We start from the raw sequence: 22,381 nt of genomic DNA on the forward strand, positions 1-22,381 counted from the left end.
AAGTTAACTAAAGATCAGGATTCACAAGAGGGACCCCTGAAATCTTCAATATTAAAGGACTATCTGTTTAAAAGAATGGGCCAAACTCACACCAGAATACTGTGACTGATTAGTTTCATCATACAGGAAATGCCTTGAAGCTGTCATTACGAATAAAGGCTTTTCCACAAAGTATTTAAGAAATTTCAGCAGGCGTGTTCAATACTTTTTTCCTGTGTCATTCCACGTTATTGCACATAACTCGACCTATGGACTTTAATGTTTGGATTTTTTTATATGGGTGGATTATCTGAGTTAATACTAATGTCTGGTGAAAATTTCATGCAAATAGCCTCATTGGAACTATACTTACTGAAAAAACTTATTTTCCCCGCTGTATATGGACTGAAATGACCAGAGTACATTGTTAATTTGGATGTTCGTGTTCGTTAGCATCGTTGGTAAGAGTTCGTTGGTAAGAGTTAACGTGCTAGCTAGCATGGCAATGACACACTATTACATTGGTCAATGTGAAGCTACGTTTTGGTGGCAGGTATAATTGAGGGTAAGTAGTGTTTGTTATTCATCTCTCTGTAATCTCTCTAGCCCTGTATGACAAGCTGGCGGACCCCTCCCAACCTCTCAAGCAAGCAGTGAAAGGTATCACTTACTATATTAAGTCCTTTGCCATTTAGTTTAATTTGTTGCTTATGAAGATGGTTAAAAAAAACCTCTCTCTTTCTCTCTAGCCCTGCAGGACAAGCTGGCGTACCCCTCCCATCGTCTCCATCGGCCCAGTTCAGCACCACCTTCCAGACAGCAAGCAGTGAAAGGTATTACATACTGTCTCTGTACTTTGCCATTTTCTAACTTGGGTACAAATGAAACAAAAACAAACTTGGCCATTTATTTGTATTTGGTGCTAATGAATATGGTATCTAATCTATGGTATCTATTCTCTTCTCTTCTTTCTTTCTCTCTCTCTCTCTCTTTCTCTCTCTCTCTCTAGTCTTACAGGACAAGCTGTCGGACCATTCTCACACTCTCCATCAAGCACATCAAGTGACAGGCTAATCTTCCCCCCAGAAGTGTTACAACAAATTATTGGAGAAACACTGTGTCTTGATATGTCTATGCTAGGTGTTTATAACAGAGTATCAAAATCTTGCTGTACTGTCTGTCCACTAGCCACTTTTTACCACTGTCTTACTGCTTCACTGTTTGCATGCTATATTAGCACATATGCATAACCCCTCCCTCCACCCCACAGCCGGATTGTGGCCACACTTATACCTTTACTTAATACTTAATGCTTTATAATCAATACTCGTATAACGGCTGTAACCCTATTACGTCAACCCATTCTTGCACTGATATAGTTTTTCTATAGTCTTTTTTATATTACCTTGTCTTCTCTCTTATATGTCCATATTTATTTTATGCTGGTCTCTAGACTTTATTCTTGAACTGTTGGACTTACTAATTTGCACCATCACCATGACACTCACTCTCACAGAGCACCTTACCTTACTATGCACAGAGAATCACAGGCTCAGTCCCTGCCTCAGTCATTGCAAGCGCCTCATGCTTAATCACCCCTAAGCACACTATGGATACTGTTTTAGACTTGTTTTAGATTTAGTGTTATTCAGTATAATTACAGTGCATGAAAATGCACTGTACTGTTCTTCCTAGTCATCTTCTTATTATTACAGTGCATGAAAATGCACTGTACTGTTCTTCCAAGGCTTTTTCTTCTGATTCTTCTTCTTCTTCTAACGCAGTTAATGCAGCTTCAACCGTTTAACGTAGAAACTTCATTCAAACTATGTTACGTAGGTCTTACTTAGGACATGTGGGCTATGTATTTTTCAGCTTTGTAACTTTTATACTTTTTAAACTATTAATTAAATACTACTGAAAATTTCCCCATAGACTTAACATGGGCTGATGACATCACAATAGAGCCGTTAAGCAATTAGAATCCTGTGGCAGGTGTTCGGGCCACCTGCATCAACTGCTAGTCTCAGGCTTTAAGCATACAAACTGGCCCTATTAAGACTACACATCCTGTTCAACTGCTTCCTCTGCCAAAAACTGTTTCAAAATAAAAGTCCTCACTACAATATTTCACTGTTAAACAATTTAACCCTTTAAACTACTGAACTTTTTAACTGTTCAGCCATTGTAACTGTTACTTGTCATCAACTATGACTTAGCATGGTTAGCATAGTTAACATGTTAGCATTGCTAACATTGTTAGCATTTTTAGCAAAACTGCTAAAAATGATTAGCTAAGTTAGCTAAGTAACATGGTTAACATAGTTAGCATGCTAGCATACTAACATGCTAGTTAGCATTTTTAGCAAAACTGATAAAAATGATTAGCTAAGTTAGCTAAGTAACATGGTTAGCATAGTTAGCATGCTAGCATGATAGTTAGCATTTTTAGCAAAACTGCTAAAAATTATTAGCTAAGTTAGCTAAGTAACATAGTTAGCATGTTAGCATGCTAGTTAGCATTTTTAACAAAACTGCTAAAAATGATTAGCTAAGTTAGCTAAGTCACATGGTTAGCATAGTTAGCATTTTAACATTGTTAGCATGCTAGTTAGCATAGTAACTTGGTTAACATTATTATCTTTGTTAACATAGTTAACATAACTGCTAGCAAACATTAGAGCCATTCCAACTGTCAGTTATCGTCAACTATCTACCTAAATAATTTAACCATTTAAACTATCCACCTATTTAACTGTTCAGTCATTCCAACTATATTAAACCTCATCTACTTAGCAACCAATATATTTTGTTTTTACTCTGTATGATATTTTACATCATATTTTTGCATTTTCATGCACTGTATTTCCTTTAGGAAATGCTTTTCTAGTCATATTCTAACGCAGTCTTACTTAGGAGATGGGTGCTTTGTACATTTCATCTTTGTAACTTTTATACTTTTTAAACTATTAATTAAAAACTATTGAACATTTCCCCATAGACTTAACATGGGCTGATGACATCATAATAGAGCACTTAAGAAATTAGAATCCTAGGCCAGGTGTTCCTGCCACCTGCATCAACTGACAGTTTCTCAGTCTTTAAGCATACAGTCTCCTTTTCTTAATAAGACTACACATCTTGTTCAACTGTTTCCTCTGTCCACAACATAATTTAACCATTTAAACTATCCACCTATCTAACTGTTCAGTAATTCCAATTATATTAAACCTCATTTACCTAGCAAATCATTTAACCATTTAAACTATCCACCTTTTTAACTGTTCAGTCATTCCAACTATATTAAACCTCATCTACCTAGTTCAGTCATTCCAACTATATTAAACCTCATCTACCTAGTAAATAATTAAACCTTTTAAACTATCCACCTATTTAACTGTTCAGTCATTCCAACTATATTAAACCTCATCTACCTAGTTCAGTCATTCCAACTATATTAAACCTCATCTACCTAGTTCAGTCATTCCAACTATATTAAATATCATCTACCTAGTTCAGTCATTCCAATTACATTAAACCTCATCTACCTAGCAAATAATTTAACCTTTTAAACTATCCACCTATTTAACTGTTCAGTCATTCCAACTATATTAAACCTCATCTACCTAGTTCAATCATTCCAACTATATTAAACCTCATTATGTTGGTTGCCAATTAGCACATCATCTGTTTTAAAAATATATTTCACACCATATGTTTTCATGAACTGGTAATTCCCTGGAATTGCGTTTTCTAGTTTGTATTTTAGTATACAATTTATCTTCTACTGTCCTTATTGCTTAGTTGTGTTTTTTATATTATATACTTTTATTACTTTTTTTGTTGTTAGTGCATGTTGTGTGTGGTGTCTGTATGCTACTGAGACCTTGAATCAATAAAGTATCTATCTATATATCTAAATCTTTCAAAACACTTGCAAAGCCCTTCCACCCCTCCATTTACATTAATGATGCTTTGGCAGAAAAGGTTTTTGGGGTTTCACAGCCTATTTGGCAAATCAGTTATATGCCTATGGGGCTTGTTAGCCTACAGGTGAATAAGCTCCTAGTGTAAGAGTGTTTTTATTAGAGTGCATGAAAATGCAATCTGCTGTTATCCGATTTCTTCTTCTTCTTCTTCTTCTAACGATTTTTCCGCGTTTAATGCGGCTTCAACCGTTTAATGTAGAAACTTCATTCAAACTGTGTTACGTAGGTCTTACTTAGGACAGGTGTGGAATGTATTTTTCATATTTGTAACTTTTATACTTTTTGAACTATTAATTAAAAACTATTAAAAATTTCCCCATAGACTTAACATTGGCGATTATGGCATCACAATAGCGCACTTAGAATCCTATGCCAAGTGTTCCGGCCAGAGCCATATGGTTCCGGCCACCTCCAGCAACTGTCTGTCTCAGGCTTTAAGCATACAATCTGGCTCTCTTAAGACTACAGATCCTGTTAAACTGTTTCCTCTGCCCACAGCTGTTTCAAAATAAAAGTCTCCACTACAATAATTCCCTATTAAACTAGATGTACCGCATAGTGGTACAAAATATGACCACCGCTCAGTCCTGCACATCCATTCCGCGAAAATAAATCATATTAATGAATTTGCCTCCATCTTCCACCCCCCACTCTTGAAACTTTTGTGTATGCTTGTTTGGAATTCCGCACACAAAGTAGCCTACTGGCGCTGCAAAGGTGAATAGATTTGTTTCTGGGCCAAAAAATCTGTAGCATTGTTAATAAAACCTTTAAAATCTCTAAACAATCACAAGTAGGGCAGTTCATCACAGTCCATCCATTGCAACTGGACTGATGAAAGGTAGACCTGTAGGCTACATTGTATTTGGGAAAAGCAGAAGGTAGCAGCATAATGTATTTATTTATTTATTATTAAACAAAACAATCCCTGTCAGTTCCATGCAGTTTTCAACAGCGATCAAGAAGAGAGGTCATGTCATGGATTTTTGTGAATGTTTCTTCTTCTACATAGCCTATGCATAAGTTTAGTCATCTAGTTCAAATGATATTCAGCTTTATTGTCAATGCACAAATTAAATACCAGTAGTCTAAAACAAAATGCCGTTTTACCCAGTGGTGCAAATAACTGACATGTCCAAAAGGGCCTTCATGAAATGCGTTGCGAGACTGTTCATACACATTTTAACGGGCAAAGTTGAAGAGCTACTGTCCGTTACTGTTTGTGCAAATAATATGCTGATTCATGTTCCCTTGCATTTTGCAACCATGAGGTCCATGGTTAAGCTCAATCTTTTGACGCAATCTTTTGATTTTCACCCAGCCTAGTCCATGGTAGGCGCCCGATAGAAATATTGTTTAATTTTGCGATTGAGATATCCACGCACTGGCGCCCCCCTGTGACGTGTTCGCCCCCCGGTTTTAGAGCTATTCTAAATGCAAAAATGCATAGAGGGAGTTATGACAAAACCGTGACTGTTAACAAACTATAAGCTATATAAGGTAGGCCCTATGCTAGGCCTATTACACAACACAAATTGTCACTAGGCTATGCTGGCGACCCAAATAAAATCTCCTTTGGAACCAATGGCTTACACCTTACAGTATCAAGCTGCCACCTCTTGGCGAAAAGTTAATAGTTTTGCATATCAGTAGTAATACATTTCACGTAGCTGTGAATCACGGAAAGGGCGAATGAAGTGGACACTTCTAAATGGAACCCAACCCACTGAACAGTAGCTCAAGGTCTGTGGCTAAAGCAGCCATAATGAAAGCGTTATCATTGTTTAGATACTTCACACACACGTGTTTTTTAATCGCACAGACTACAACTACCAAGCTGGAATCCAAGCACATCGACTCCCCTCTCACACCCTAAACACGCACTTCGAACAAACAAAAAGCGCCTCAGTCTCACGGAATAGCCATAGGCAAAACTGTATCTGACCGGTGTAACGTTACACTAAATCATCCATCGCAAAGAAAGATTTTTGTAGCACGTGCAACAAATATGTGTAGGTACAGCCCTGCCCTGATTACATCTCAACATGCGCTCTAAAACATCTGGTTTAAATTGAGATGTAGATCATCACGGGTGCGTTAATAAATCTACATTGCGGCGAGTTGACACAAATTATTCACTTTGACGAATTTATGTAGTTTCAGTTACTTTACTTTGAGCCATGCTCTTCCTTAGGCTACTTGAATCACCTTTGAAAATAGAGGATTGAAGTAGCCTATATGGGTGTTTGGGAATGAACGTTGACTCAGATGCTTTTTGAGACCTTGAGCTGAAATGTCCCAGCCCGGTGTTTAGGGTGCATCATAGACAGGTTATCTTTCAGGTAGCCTATATATTTTCCATTAAAAAAACCTCACGTAGCGAACGTGTTGTGGCTAACTCACTTAGCTCCTGTTAGTAGCCTAGGTTATGGTCATAAGCAAATGAGATGACAGTTGAAAGATACAATTAGTGCTGTTATCGATTTGCTTGGTAGCCTATAAACGCATTTATGGTTTTCTACAAATACATCAATAATCAAATTGGCCATTATTTTACCTACGTTCTGCTATTGATAGGATTAACGTAGCCTACCTGCAGTAAAAAACAAGCATGTCCGATAAACATTCTCAGATTTATTTCGGCTTCAAGAGGAAATGGGAATTACATGTCATGCAGAAATCATCCTACCCTTAGACGTTCTCTGCGGTAAACTACTGTAGCCTACAGTCTTGTCCTTGTAGGAAGCTTAGTGTCTTTCCAACCCACTTTAGATTAACTTCCAACAAAATTACGTCTCACTGCAACGATGCGCCATCTAGTGGACAAACGACTACTTATCGCCAATACTGGAAATGCAGCCATGATAATGATGAATATTTATTTTGGCTTTCTTTTAATCCTACTGAATTTGTAATTATGTATCGGCCGTTCTAATACCGATAGTATGTGGGTGCCTGTGTGTGTGTGTGCATGTGTATATGTGTGCACCACCATCTACAGGCCAATGAGTGTACAGTCACTAAATGTACACATAACTTAATTTTTTAGACCCCCCCATGGATGAAATTCTACGAAACTTGGCATATCCCCAGAGAATGTCAGGTTAATCATACACATAAAATTTGGTGCAGTTCTGAACGTCTTTACTGAAGAGAGGGGCGATTAAAGCAGAATGATATTGCATTTTCATTTTTTACCGGGGGGGTGCAAATCACAAATGAGTGATTATGGGCTAGGTTCATGTGGGCCCTTGAGACCAACATAAAAATGTCTTCATCCTCGGTGCCACGGTTCAGGTAGTTATTTAGGAAAAACTGCATTTTTTGGGTTTCGGGGGGCCCAGCGCGGAGGGGGAGTGGCCCCCGGGGACCAAACGAAATTTTTCCGTAAAAGTCTAGTGGGGCTACATACCCACCAAATTTCATGTGCCCCGGTGTTTCGGTGCCCCGGGTATCGTTGACCAATATTTCAGGAAGTAGATGACGGGAGGAAAAAAAAAAAAAAACTTTGACAATCCCTATATGACCGCTTCGTTAGCTTCGCTAGCGGCGGTCATAATAATTTAACCATTTAAACTATCCAACTATTTAACTTTTCAACTATTCCAACTGTCAGTTATCATCAACTATGCATCTAGCCTACTATATTAAACCACCACCTACCTAGCAACCAATTTAGCAACCATTGAAATTAAGCATCTATGTCAGTTTCCATAGCAACCAAGATGATTATACTAGCAAACCACTGTAGTAACTCCTTTATTTCTGATAGTAGCCACCATGGATACCCTAGCAACAACCTAGCAATGACTTCAAGTACCCTAGCAACAGCCTAGCAACCACATTCACAGTTAAAACCTAGCAACCAACATCATTAACCTAGCAACCAACATAGCAACCACCATAACTACTCTAGCAACAGTCAGTTGTCATCAACTTTGACTCCCGTCAACTGTTTCCTCTGCCCACAACTGTTTCAAAATAAAACTCCTCACTACAATAATTCCATTTTAAATTATTTAACCATTTGAACTATCCAACTATTTAACTGTTCAGCCTTTCAAACTGTCAGTTGTCATCAACTATGACTCCTGCCAACTGTTTCCTCTGCCCACAACTGTTTCAAAATAAAAGTCATCACTACAATAATTATATATTAAAAATGTTAACCATTTTAACTATCCAACTATTTAACTGTTCAGCCTTTCAAACTGTCAGTTGTCATCAACTATGACTCCCGCCAACTGTTTCCTCTGCCCACAACTGTTTCAAAATAAAAGCACTCACTACAATAATTCTCTATTAAATAACCTAACCATTTTCACTATCCAACTATTTAACTGTTCAGCCATTCTGTCATTCTGTCAACTGTCAGTCGTCATAAACTACAACACCCGCCAACGGTTTCCTCTGTCCTCAACTTCAACTTCAAAATATGTCTTCAATACAATAATTTGCTCTAAAATAATGTAACTATTTAAACTACTCAACTATTTAACTGTTCGGTCATTCCAACTGTCAGTTGTCTTCAACTATGACTCCCCACCAGCTTTTTTCTCTATCTGACCTCCATCTTTTTACTTAGATTATATTTTAGACAATATTCAGCAATATTTCATTCAGAAGCCATTTTTGCATTTTCATGCACTTGTAATTCCCTGGAATTACATTCTCTAGTTATTATTATTATTATTATTTAATTATGTTTTTATTTTTGAATCTTTGCAAGTAACTGTGAATTTGTGAATTGGGCACAATGCACTGAAATACATTAATTCAATATTCTTTACTGACCCCTGATGCTATCGGCCAGCTCTCTGGCTCAAAGCATTAAGTGAACTGCTGTTTCTTAATAAATAGCTTTATTTTATAGCTTTATATAAAAGAGTTTTTTCAATACTGTTCTTGCCTGTTCAAAAGTACAAAAACAACACTACTGTTCTTACCATGTACAACTGACCATACTGTGAATATATTAAAAGTAAATAGTTTGAGAACAATTATTTTTATTTGTATCTTTATTGAGAACATTTAATGTGGAGGGGAGTGTAGCCTATGGTATCTGGATTAGAACGGTGCAAAGTCCCATGCTCTCTCCAGAGATACAGTAACTACACAGCCCCAACATTCTCATTAGATTTGGCTACCATGGAGCCTCCCTGAAATTATCGTAGTTTAGGCTACTGTGATCAGGAAATTACACCTAAACAAGCATCTTGATGCTAGCTGACGTCTGCTTGTGCTTAGATCCTACACGTAGATCAAATGTAAACGTATACTGAAGGCTAATAGGACTAACGTTCTGTATTGTCGCTAACGCTAGTTCTACGCTACATGTCCTAGTTCTACTACTCTTTGTGTTCTAAGTGTTATTCTAAAACAACTTCTTCAGAAAGGTTAACTATCTAGCGAATGCTATAACCCAAATGTCAGGAGGCGAAGAAGTAGGCGAAGGGAGCCGGATGTTGTTGATAGTGACGAAGAAGGGGGCGTTTTGGTCACCAGCACGGGAACGCCTATTTGTGTCCGCAGCCGGATGATATTGAAAATCCGTCGTACGACGGAGAACTTTAATCCTTGGCTTTATGGTGATGTACAATGCATGTTGGCCTGCACAAGATAAGGCTCCGCTGTTGTAAGAACTTAAAGCTGGCATAGGTGTGCTATTTTTACATTCTGATCCAAATCCATGTAGCTCTATCACATCCATGGAATTTATAATTTTCCTATTGTGCGCAAAAGCTGTGCCTTCAACAACAAACAGAATCAATACAAGCACATCTGCATGTTTGACAAGATTTGCTTTACACTGCAGATGAGCGTGTAAGAGAAGCACCATAACAAAAGGGGGGCAAGAATAGGCAGAAAAGGAATTTAAATTTGCAAGTCAGGATCTTCTTGGTGTGATTGTCCCTGTAAACCAGACGGGTAATGCAAGAACAGTCTTTGCAGACTCACAAATCCTATTACCAGTAGTCTTTAATTGCCTCTACCAAGTTTATGGGGTGCCCTGGATTAGCTATGAGATGTGACATCCAGATCCCTGCATGCCCTGGATCTGTCAGTTTTTAACATGTCTCAGCAAAAAAAAATTCTAGATCAGAGAAGGCATTGTAACAAACCCATTCAGTACAATAACCAATCCATGCATTGAGTGTATAACTGTTTTTAAAGTAGCTTGAAACAAAAGTTATTTGAGAAAATTATAATAATGGAGTTATCAGTAAACAAGGTGTGTAGCTCAGGGATGTGCTAAGAAACATCAACATTTATTTTAATATAAACTAAATACAGCAATGTCAAAATAAAATACTGTATTTTTGTTTTTTCAAAATACTAAAAATAATCTTTAAAGGGAGCGTGAAATCACTTTGCAAACCTTCTTTATCTTTCTGTTTAATCTATTACTTCTTCAGTACATTGACCTTGTTAATTAAGTTCACAGTGTTTGAGAGCAACAGCTTTTCTCTGCCTACAAGACATGCCATAAATCTGCAAACAGTCAACAGATCAATTCTGCTGACCTGCCTGTTACATCTCAGCCAACTGAACTTGTCAAGCGATACAAACTAAACACTGAACCTATTGAAAGCCACAGAATGTGGGCTTAAAGCAACCCAGTTCTATCCGGGGATCGCCACTCGTGATGAGTCATGAAATGCCTCTTGCCCAATCAGAAATGTATAAATAGTTTAAATGGATCTGTATAATGTTGTATAATGATTGATATTGATTTAGGTGACACATGCAACTTTTTGAGCTATGTTGCAGAGCAACCATCTAACCGGTTCCATGTGTTGGATGATCATACTGATGACTATCTCAAGTTCTCAAGAAATAAAACAAAGGGAACATGCCAGATCAACAATACTCAGGAACATTGGTCAGCAACATTGCTCAAACTCTAACAGGCAGGTGTGGGCAGCGTCGTCGTCAAGGGCAGGCCAATCGGGGGCCAGCAGAGAGTTGTGAGAGAGTGTATTGTGTGAGCAACCTACACATGACGGTACTCATCTTGCACTGCATCATCTTCCTGAATCTCAATATTCTGATCACAAGAAGTCTGGGCAAATTACTCAGCACTAATAAGAGGCTACATTCATTGTTTTGCACTTTCATGATGTCATCACATCACCAAATTATTGTTTTAGGCCTCCGTGCCTCCATTTTTTTTTACCAAAAATATTTGGCAGTATTTTTAAACTACAAAAATACACACCTATAAAGTAGTTGACACAAAATGTGCAGCCATTTTCTTCAACCCGATAAAATGCAAATTACAAAATAGCCTACTATTTTGTATTTGAAATATGTATTTTAAATACATTATCATAAATACTGCCTATCCCTAGTGTAGCCCAATTCAAGCAATCCTGCAAAAACAAACTCAGTTCCAAAGTATAAAGAACTTCAATACCAATTTTAAATTTCCTTATTAATTTATACTTACAATGATAGCTAGAACTTGTGAACTGCGGAGCTTTACCATCCTTCATGCAGAGCATCAGTGGGGAGGACACAGGCTTCACAGGCCTGCCTTACAGTAGGTTCTGCTGCTCACCTTCCTCATGCCTTTACTGTTCGCTTCACAGTCAGTAGGCTATGTCACTAGTGTGCTCTCTGTGAGAAAACATGACATATGTTTTACAGCCTATTCAACAGTAGGCTAGATCCACATGAGTTTTGGAAGCACTAATGTCTCATTACTGAAAACTCACCACTGCATATTTTAACAAAACAGATTACCAAAAGACCTTCACTTAGGCCTATATTTCCTTGCCATAATTTACTTGTTTCCCTTTTAGTTTTTTAGAACTTTTTCAGTTCACGTGTGATCTTTATTACAGGCATTGCTATACAATTTTTCATTCCTGTCTGCATTATTTCAGATTGTAAGCTTCGACAGCTGAAGAAAAATGTGGGATACACCATGACCTCCAAGTGACTCTTACCAGTTGAACAACACTCGCGCTGCACATTGACACACACTTTTGAAATGTCCAACTTCATCAACTGCTGCCTTGAAATGGAGATGGCACTACTGCGTAATGGGATGAACTGTAAGACACTTTTGTTTCTCTGTTTTTCCTTTGCCCTGTAATTTTGGATATTTGTTTTGAAGATTGTTCAGCCAGTGTCAACTAACAGTTAGCTATGTAGGCCTGTTTGCTAGCTAACGTTATATGACTGCCAAATGCTAGTCGTTTCCTTGGGTTGGTTTGTGTAAATGATTTCAATACGAAGTAGGCTATCACATAACCGTATGATTTTTAAACAGTGAATATTGTGTGAATACTTCATCTGTGCTTGATAGTGTTTATCATAAAGCATGGTTCCTATGGCACGGTCTCTAACTATGCATGTGCGTGTGAATAATGGGCTAGTTTGGAGGAGGCGGGTGACTATGTCCTCATATTCAAAAAAATGTATCCTATCCTTTCAATTAGCCACAAAGACAACAATTGTAGCTATCTATAACTAAGACAACATCCTAGATATAGGGAGAACGTAACATGAACCTCCGTAGCACTTGACATTCAGTAGACTGTATTTTGCTTGCTAAAGGTAGATTGCATACTTGAAAGAGTTTGATTAGGCCTACTTTATTGACCGTCCTATGTTATATCCTACCATGTGTGCACCAGTAGGCCTACCCCTTGTATTTATTAGCTTTTAGCCAGGCAAATATATGACAATAATCGGGGTAGGAGCTAAGGCAATATGCGCACACAGTTGTAGACCTAAGATTCCTCAAAATAACGGATGTGAAAAGTTATTGTCAGAAGTGGGATTCGAACCCACGCCTCCAGGGGAGACTGCGACCTGAACGCAGCGCCTTAGACCGCTCGGCCATCCTGACATAAGGAACTGAAATGCATGACGTAATTTAAAACGGAAATGGTAAAGTGTTGTTTCCGTTTTGATTCCGTGTGTGGAAAATACGATTTTACATATTATTTTAAGTACATAGTAATAGTAAACTACGTTCGAATCATAGTACGAACGAGTCGATGTTTGCGATGTCGTTCCGTTTTTGATGCTTGTAATGCAGCGTAGTGGTAGGCTAATGCTTACTATCACTATGAGACATCTGCCAGCCAGCCTAGACTCCGTCAAAGAGTGTAGAAGTAAGTTAGCCTACTTCTGTTATTTTGACAGACTTTTCTGTATGCTATAGGTGCTTTGAAGCGCATGCAAGTTCTAGGTTCGAGCCTGCCCTTTCTGAAACGCGTCACGTGCATCAATGACACATTACGGCAAGTTCTAGGTTCGAGCCTGCCTTTGAACTGGACGGAAAAAATAGTAGCCTACACATTTCAAGGGACAATTCGGGGACATTTTAAGTTCAGAACGTAAATACCTCCAAAACATTTCATGTTTTTATCTTTATAAACTTAAAACGGGGACTTACCATTCATAAAGCAGTTAACACTAGTTCTCCTAAATTGTGTGGGGGGCCGCTACTAAATTTCTCTTAAATTGCAAGGGAAGTGATTAACAAAGAGGTTTTCTTCTCTGATCACAAAGTAGCTGAGATCAAGAACCTTCGTAAAAATCCGTTGTAACGAGCAAGTATCAGTCACACACTTTACCCAAATTAAAGGCCTCCTTACATCATACCATTTTCACAAGATATGGGGAAGAGTTTTAAAAGACTAGTCTTTTGAGTAAAGCTTGAGTGGGGGGCATTAGCTAAAAGACTGCAGTCTTTCAAGAATCTTACCCAAATCTTGTCAAAGTTCTCAGAAAATATATGGTTTGGAGGGTTGTATCAGGTTTCCCTTTACAGGGCAAATTAGATCATACACATATAGGTTAAACGTTAAATAATATAGGCCTATAACATAGATGATAAACAACCATTTGGTATTACCATTGAATTAAAACAATAGACAATTGTTGTTATTGAAATTGTTTTTATTTCTTCAGAATTGGCAACACCCAAGGCTAACTCTAAATGTGTGTGTAATGTGAGGGAGGTGGTAGTTATGACGGTGAATTCCCTGGAAGTCCCTTCAAAGAACAAAACCTGTTTGTACCTTGCTGAACATGGCTCTCAAGTGATAATTTTGTGACAAGTATATAAGTATAAGTATAGTATAGTGTAAGTATAATTGATAATTATAAGTGATAATTTTGGACATCGGTGAGTGACAGGCTATTATAGCATAGCAATTCTTTATATAGGGAGATATTTCAAAGTATTTTATCATTTGGCTTTGTTGTACAAATGTCTACTGTTTGGAAGTACATTTACGATTGCTAACGTCATGTCGGTCTAAATGCACTATATAGTTCCATGCTGAATTGTCTACATACTGTAGGACTGAATAAGCCACAAACAAAATAGTGCTACCTTGCACATTATTCATTAGAAAATATTTTCAGAGTAAACTGTCATGTTGACAACATGACACAGTTTGACTATATTGTTGATAAACAATGGTGTAAGGACTTGTCATTTTGATTGCACTGACAGTTTAAATTCCATTCATATACTGTAAATACTTGCTTTTGAGGCATAGCATTTTGAGCAAGATGCACTTTTGCTACTAGTGCTGTCACAGCTTTGCCAGGTTCTTCAGCAGCACCTCACTCTGCACCAGCCACACCCACTCATCAGACTCACACTCCTGTCACTCATTCTCTCTCCCCTGCCTACTGAAGCCTTACACCTGCAGCTGATCAATCAGCTGATCAGCTGCACTATATCAGGCCTATCTCCACACACACACTTTTGGTGCATTCAGAGCACCTCGGAATGACAAGGACCGCCCCCATGGCTACTTTGTTTTTCCGACAGCAAGTGTTCAAGTGCTTTGCCATCGAATGTGTGACAAACACGGATGCCACAACAAAGGTTAAAACATACACTCACTAATCCTAAACAAACAACTGTATTTGCTTAAAATATAGTGTAAGATGCTCGTGAAAGAAAGATATGCAGCTTTTCAAGTGATAAAAAGGGCAAATTCCCAAGTTCACATTAAAACTGTTGGACATGAAAGGCCACATGGACTACAAACCAACTACAACGTGACGACAAAAGTGATGACGAGCCCCTAACTGGGCAACTCTGTTAGCAAAATCTAGCCCCAGTTTCCGACCTCTGACTCACACATTACGTGACGTGAATGACGCGGAATGATGTTTTCACTCGGAGAAAGGTTTTTACGAAGCCCATGAATGCTAGGTTTGTCTGGCCTCGTCAATGCTGTATCAAGGACCCAGCCAAAGACTGTATCTCCTAGTCCTCCTTCTGTGTACTGTGACAAGTGCAGTTTGCATGAATTATTGTGAGAAATGCACAACTGTTGATTGTGCAAACATTATTGATTTGTGAAATGCACCAAATTGTTATACAAAACTGTAAATCTTTTCAAAACATATTTCAAACAACAGTCTTTTAGGGGTTTATGGTTCTATTTTTCATATGTAGGCTGATAAGTAGATCAATAAAACTAATCCTAAAGATTAAGGGAAAACAGTTATGTTATTTTACCATTATAGGAAACATAATCCTTTCTAATATAATACTAAGGTTTTATGTGACCTGTTCAAGGTATGTGCTGCAATAATCATACTTTGTAATTGGTTTGTTTTTTCACAGCAGGTGCCCTGAATCTGTTGATGGTTAGGTCATATTTGTAAGTCTCAATTTGTCCATTTCTTTCCACAAAATCGGCCAGAAGTCATAACTTAAGGGGTTATAAATGTTCTAACAGGGGAACATGGCCCTGAACCCCCTATCTAGCTGGGTTACGAACTGTCTGCAGCTAACAGTATCGCTGCTGGAAAAGTTTATAGGGGTAACACTAAAAGTACCATATTAGTTCCAAACCTTCATTTAACTCAAAATCAGCCAAGCCATTTATTCAACTCTTCAGCCAAAAACACCATACAGTAATTACCCGTGGTAAGTGATTTTCTAAAAATTCTCTTTAGTATACTTTTCTAAAATAGAGTTTTCTCTGATAGCAGCTTCCCAAAAACTCTTTGTGGCCCTCCTATTACTAAGAACTGGATCCGGGCCTGCCAGAACCCCTTTGTGTGTTTTTCTACCAAATTTGATGCTTTTATCACAAAGTGATGAATTTTTGTGTTTAACTGCCCCACTAGTCGCCTCGGATTTGGTCCCTGGGCTGACAAATATGGATTTTATTAGAGGAAAAAGATGGAAAACAGAAACTAACAACTATACAGTTACATATTAAATCAATCAAGGTTTTTTTTTAAAAAGTCAAAAGTTATTTTTTAAATTGATGTTGAATTGTATTTTTTTTGGGTGGGCGTGTGGCGCAGCTGGCTATAGCGCCCATACCACCAGTGTTGGGCAAGTTACTTCAAAATCGTAATGTATTATGTATTACTTATTACTGTCATTTCAAAGTAATTCGTTAGATTATAATATTACTGTCTCTGAATTGTAAGGCATTACACTACTATTGTATTACTTTTAAGTTACTTTTACCAAAATATCTAGAAATATGGATTTGGCATTCTAAATGCAGTTTATTATGCTCATTGCAGCTCATTGCACTTCCAATGAAGGATGATGTGGTATAGCATAATGACTGAGCTAGGCTTAAGGCTAACAACAACAGTAGAATGTAATAGGCGCAGTGATGGCTCATGATGCAATACAAGGAACAGTTTTTGAGGCTTGGTCGTTGATTGGCCATTATGTGAAATCCCCTATATAGCTCTAGGAATTTAACATCTCTCCTGTTATCTCTCGTTCTTCCATATACAGAGAGCTGAATGAAATATGTTGCATACGGACCAAAGTGCATAAAACACACATTCAGCATTAGTGGTTCAAACAGACAAGCAAATAACAACATGTACTCACAGTCATGACGTAAGAATTTGGCAGTCGCCAGAAGACTGTGAGACAGTAAGTCATCATTTCCCAACCTTGGGGTCGGGACCCCATATGGGGTCGCTGGAAATCCAAACGGGGTCGGCTGACGTATCTTACAATTGACCAGTTCATTACATAAAATTATACATAAACTAAATTAAAAAGTAACAGATACTTCATTACAATCTAGCTAAATAAAAATAATCTTAGACAGCCCGCATGAGATGTTTGACTGATAGAATTATACTTGATCAATGTTCAAAACAAAGTAGTTAAACAACCAGACGTGCAAGGCCATTTGGCAAAAATCAAAGTACCGCTCTTGTCTGGATGTTATCAGACATGAGTTGCGTTCTCTCTCGCTACACGTGAATGATTGGGGTTGCCAACATTTTGTGACATCAAAATAGGGTCACCTGCCAAAAAAGGTTGGGGACCCCAGCAGTAAGTAGTGCGGATAATGTTCATTAAAGTGTCAGTGTTAAGGTGCAGTAATTTGTGCACTAAAGTCCCAATGGGGAGCAGGCGTACTGGTAGGGAGGCAGGAAGTTTAGGGCCCTGATTGCAAAGCCTTGTGATGCGGGTCCTGATGGTGCAGAACTGCCTGATGGTAAAGGGGAAAACAGGCTGTGTGAGTGGTGGGTGGGGTCCTTCACAATAGCAGAGGCTGTGCGTATGTGTACGGATATGGCTGTGTGTCACTTAAGTTGCTTTATCTTTCTTTAAGATAGCAGCAAATTATGTGTCATGCATTAAAAAATCAGGTATTAATAAGGTATTTTTAAGGAGACAATTTTAAACCAACAATATTGAATTTATTCTGCCGCAATATTGGAATTCATTCTCAATATAGATAATACAGGTTACAATAAACCCTTGTTTCGCATGTTTCCAAAGAATCAGTGATTCATTGAGATTTTCTTGTTTTCCTCCATTGATCCCCATCTATTTGATTATGCTATTGCATTCCCGCACCAAGCACTGTGACATATGTGATGTTCGTCATCTTCCTTGAGCAAGCATCCTGTTTTTGCACCTGTCAAGATGCTCTCGTGTCATCATCCCGGACTGCGAGGGATACTATGAGTCATTTCCACCTGTCCCCAGTCGATGCGCAGTCTTGAAACAAGGGGGGAAACGAGATCGAGCGCTGAACCAGGAAAGGATTCCTTACAGATGCAGACATCAACAACATCCCTCCAAAATGTCTGCACGTTGGAGGAAGTCATGGCACTTTGTGCAACAGCCAAGGTCAAGGTCAGCCTCGCTACCGTTCCTCCACTTGTTGTCATGCTGTTAAAAAAAGGGGGATCAAGGCTGAGGAAATCCTCTAGGTCTGAGTGACACAGCTCCCAATGAGCTGAGCCCCCCCTCTGTAACAGTTTTTGTTTGTTGTTGTTAAAAGAGCCAAGGTTCTAGTCTGCTTAGCGTTTACATTAAACGTGGAGTCGTGGGGTGCTGCAGAATGGATAACGGAAGTTATGAAATCTGCAGGAGTTCTCAAGAATCTTGTGAAAGGGGGATTTGAACCATCTGTGAAGAGCTGTGTCTTTTTTGTTCTGCAGTCTTTGATGACATGAGAAAAGCAAAGACAAATCTGCAAACACACAGTTGCACACACACACATACACACAATAACATGGACAATCACACACACACACACAATAAGACGCACATACAGTACACACAAACACACACACACAATAACACACGCACACAGTACACACACACTTTGCTTTTAACCGTCCAGACGATCTCCATGTTAGATATGTTTAAACCTGTCATCATGGTTGCAGTATGCTGTGTCTAACTGGTAATGTGTTGTTTGAAGATTACATCCGTGGCTGAACTGTTTGTCACTCAGCATGGTCATTACCAGTAAAGCTATTTGGATGAGACGTTGAGTCAATCACGGTAATTACTGGAACCCTACATTACGATTTAGTATTATTAGATTATTATTACATTATTTTATATTTATTAGTTTATATATTTGGTGTCATGTCATTGGTGTAATACATTCATAATATATCACAATTTGTGGATTGTTGATTCATTTAGTTCAGTCTGAAAAATTTAATTAACTTTCACAGCATTTAAAGATAATTAGTCAGAATTAGACATAATTATAACACATATTGTGTTATAAAACACAAAGGAGTTTTAAAATCTCTATATGTAAAAAAATGTGGGTGGGTTGTCACTGCATGCTTCCCAAGAGACAGCCGCATTAAGAGTTGGGGTCTGCAGGTTTGTTTAGAGTATGTGCCAAAAGTGATTTAACAGCATGTCTAGGTCAAAGATGACTTCATACGTAATGAGTTACTGTGCAGAAGTAGACCCATCGCAGAGACAGGAACTGACCAAGCTCTAGCATGGGCTGAATGAAAGAACCACATTGCAATTAGGAAGCACAATAGGAACATCCTCCTCCACATTCGGCCGAGGAGATATGGGACCCCAGAGAGTTGCTGCTGTGGTCAAAAACAAGCTTGCGCAGTTACTTGCTCAAAATGCAGACAGCGTGGTAGATTGGGCACATCAATATTACTTACTTACACCACATTACATGCTAAATCTAAAGTCAAGGCAATTCATTTGCCATGCGTCGTCAAAAAGATTGTATTGTAACATAGCTAAAACTTAAATCGGAATGGAATCAAATTTTATCTAAACCAATGTGATTGTTTACATACCAGATCCAATGCAAGAACTGATTTCCTGAGGTGTATGTGTGCGCATGCGCGTGTATGTGTGTGTGTGTGTGTGTGTGTGTGTGTGTATGTGTGTGTGTGTGTGTGTGTGTGGTGAAGTGGGAACAGAGAGGAGGCATAGGAATAATTTCACAATAGCTGGCCACGGCCATGGCAACGCTGTTTACAAATCATAAAAATGGTGGAAGCCAGCCACACACTGAGGATGCTGGACCATCTTTCCTCTGAGAGGTAAATGAAGAGCTACACCCTCTCTCATGGTGGCAGGACAAAATTAAAAAAAATGAAAAAAGAATTTACTTTCACAAACCATTTCTCTCTCTCTCTGTGTCTCTCTCAGTTAATGGTGCCTGTCTGTATCTTCTCAAAACAGGTGCCGGACTGGTGTTTCGGATGACGCGATAACACACAGGTAGAGATGGGTGGCCATTGGCTGTGTTTTTTGCCATACCCCCCCCCCCCCACACACACCACTACCACCTCCACCACACACACACACACACACACACACAAAGTTTTCCAGGGATCTCCATCTGCGTCGGTGAGCTGCCTCTGCCACATGGCACGTTGCCCCCAACCGAGTCTGGTCCATTCTTCGGCCGGCGCAAGGCATTCTCCAGTCACCGCCCTCCCCAATCACCAGCCTGCCCCCAGCACCGCATCCCCCATCCCCAGCCTCGCCACCGAGCGCCACGTCTGTTGTCTCACCACAATGAGCGAGAGAATAGCGAGACGTATAATCCCCAGTCATCAGAGAGAAGGTGCCAGGTAAAAAAAAAAAAAAAATTGTAAACAGGTTATTATTGTGCTGGACGGGATGTGTGAGACCATCCACACTGTGTGTTTGGAGCTGGACCATCACAGATGCTGGGCCTCTCTCCTCCGCGGTTCTGGCTGGGCCTGTCCATATGTGATGAGCATCCACCAGTGCTGCCATTGTAATTATTGTTCTGTGGAAAATATGTTTGGTCCACTTTTTCTTCATTTTTTTTTTTTTTTAAATGTCCATGACTTGCCTATTCTAGTTATATGTATAGTTATATAAACTATACATAGTTCAATAAATTTGTTTTACAGTAATTAAAACAATTAAACCTACAACCTTTAACCCTAGCTATAATTAAAACATAGGTAGGGCCTGTGGTTTCTAGAGTTTTATTTGCATTTTGTTGATTGCAGTGTATTTTTTGTTGATTGCACTGCACTTTTTTTTCTAAATTAAAGGAGAATGTCACCTTCTTTAAAAAAAACATGTATGTGTTCCTGGGGAAATCCCTTAACTTGTTTATTATACTGTATGTATGGCCAATAAGCAATTTCCCACCAACATGTTTATCAGGTGGTGCAACGCCTTAATCAGAAATTCCTCAGCTTGATCAGTGACGTGATGGAGCAGGCCACTGTCCTCGCCCACACAGACGACGCCTTTGGACGAGACACTGAGCCGCTGCATCTCCGGAGGGAGCTTCATCGGTTACCGCCCTCCTCTCACCCCCTCTCCTCCCCAGCATCGGCCACTAATCCTTAAAACAGCTGTGCTAATGCAACATGTCCGCGCACAGTCAGTGGCCGTCTTTATTGATGAGGGCCTCCCGCATGACCAAATCAAATATCCTGTGAACCAAAAATGTAAAGCCAAATCCTCATGCGTGAAAAACTTATTGATGAGGGTGCACGTTTCAGGCAGGCAAACCAAGGTCTACTTGTTTATTTGGGCCGAGGTCATGACGTCACTGCGGGGGAAACAGGAAACAGTGGAGACCACCTAACGGCCTAGTTCCACAAGCCTGACCTGGGCCTGGAGAGAGTCCAGGGAGTAATCACAGAGAAACAACAAGACTGGAGTCTGTTAAAAAAGGGGGAAATTAGTTTGCTCAGCCTGCATCCTTGAAGGGTGAATAAATATGATTCTAATGGGATTTGACCAACTCCTGAAGTTCTGTGTTTTCTTTTTTTACCACAGGTACTCCAGATAATTACAGAACTAAGCAATCCAAGTAAAAATCATATTGACAGAGAACCTACACAAAACAAAATTCATAAACTCATCATAATTCAAAATTCATCATAACTAAATGAACTCTGGTAGAAAAAATACATTAAACCATTAAAAGCAATATCTAGTTTGGCATCACAAATATAGCATGAATTCTAAATATGGAGATCCTATTAAGTTTTTTTAAATATACAATGTGTAAATTGTTTGCCTAATAGTCTTATAGTGAAATGGGCTAGACGAACAATTTTGTATTCATCTTGGTTTTGCCAGGGGGTATTTTAGACCTATCAAAACTGATAAATCAGATAAATGTGCTAAGGGATAAACATATTTTTTCACACATGTTTATTTTATTAGTTGGTCAAGCTGCAATCCATGCAATTTTCGACAGGGTACTTCAAATAGAGATAAGCCTAACCTTCAGCCAAATTTCAGCATTGTCTGGCAAAGGTCTTTGATTGTGGGCTAAAATATGAATTAGCTTTTTGGAGCACCGGATAAATATTTATACAAATTTCACCCAGCTTCCTAAGGCCACAAATATACTGACCAAATACCATGTTCAGCCACTCACAATGGCCATTATTGGCTATTTAATGTCGATTGGCCCCTGGCAGAGATATTTGCTGATTGGTCCAAGTTTTATTTTGGATAACTGGGTCATATGCTTCAGGAGGAGCATACAAAGTTCAGACGCCAATAATGGTTCCGATTTTTTTTTTTTTTTTTTAATGGAGGAATATCTTCTGAATGTGCAATTTTCTCTTAATTTACACCCACATTCTGAGGTAATTCACTGATTTCTAAGTCACCAATACAGTAGAGTCTTCTCACC

The 22,381-nt window shown here is 38.8% G+C and overlaps 1 long non-coding RNA gene and 1 other non-coding gene across 3 annotated transcripts; one reads left to right on the forward strand and one right to left on the reverse strand.

Annotated features, from left to right (window-relative positions):
• The first annotated feature begins 508 nt into the window (after positions 1 to 508).
• On the forward strand, positions 509 to 1,050 carry LOC143110453 (uncharacterized). Of its 2 annotated transcripts, none has more exons than XR_012984160.1 (3): positions 509 to 544; positions 729 to 812; positions 989 to 1,050. It is a non-coding gene; the product is annotated as an uncharacterized LOC143110453 (long non-coding RNA). The 2 variants fall into 2 exon arrangements; XR_012984159.1 differs by lacking the exon at positions 509 to 544 and adding an exon at positions 619 to 639.
• An 11,695-nt stretch (positions 1,051 to 12,745) lies between these two features.
• trnal-cag (transfer RNA leucine (anticodon CAG)) lies at positions 12,746 to 12,828 on the reverse strand. The gene has a single exon. It is a non-coding gene; the product is annotated as a tRNA-Leu (tRNA).
• Positions 12,829 to 22,381: the final 9,553 nt, after the last annotated feature.

This window comes from Alosa pseudoharengus, unplaced genomic scaffold (assembly GCF_046254945.1).
Source record: "Alosa pseudoharengus isolate Yale_2024_CS ecotype anadromous, Long Island Sound unplaced genomic scaffold, YU_APseudo_1.1 YU_APseudo_1.1_scf_7, whole genome shotgun sequence".
Classification (NCBI taxonomy): domain Eukaryota; kingdom Metazoa; phylum Chordata; class Actinopteri; order Clupeiformes; family Clupeidae; genus Alosa; species Alosa pseudoharengus.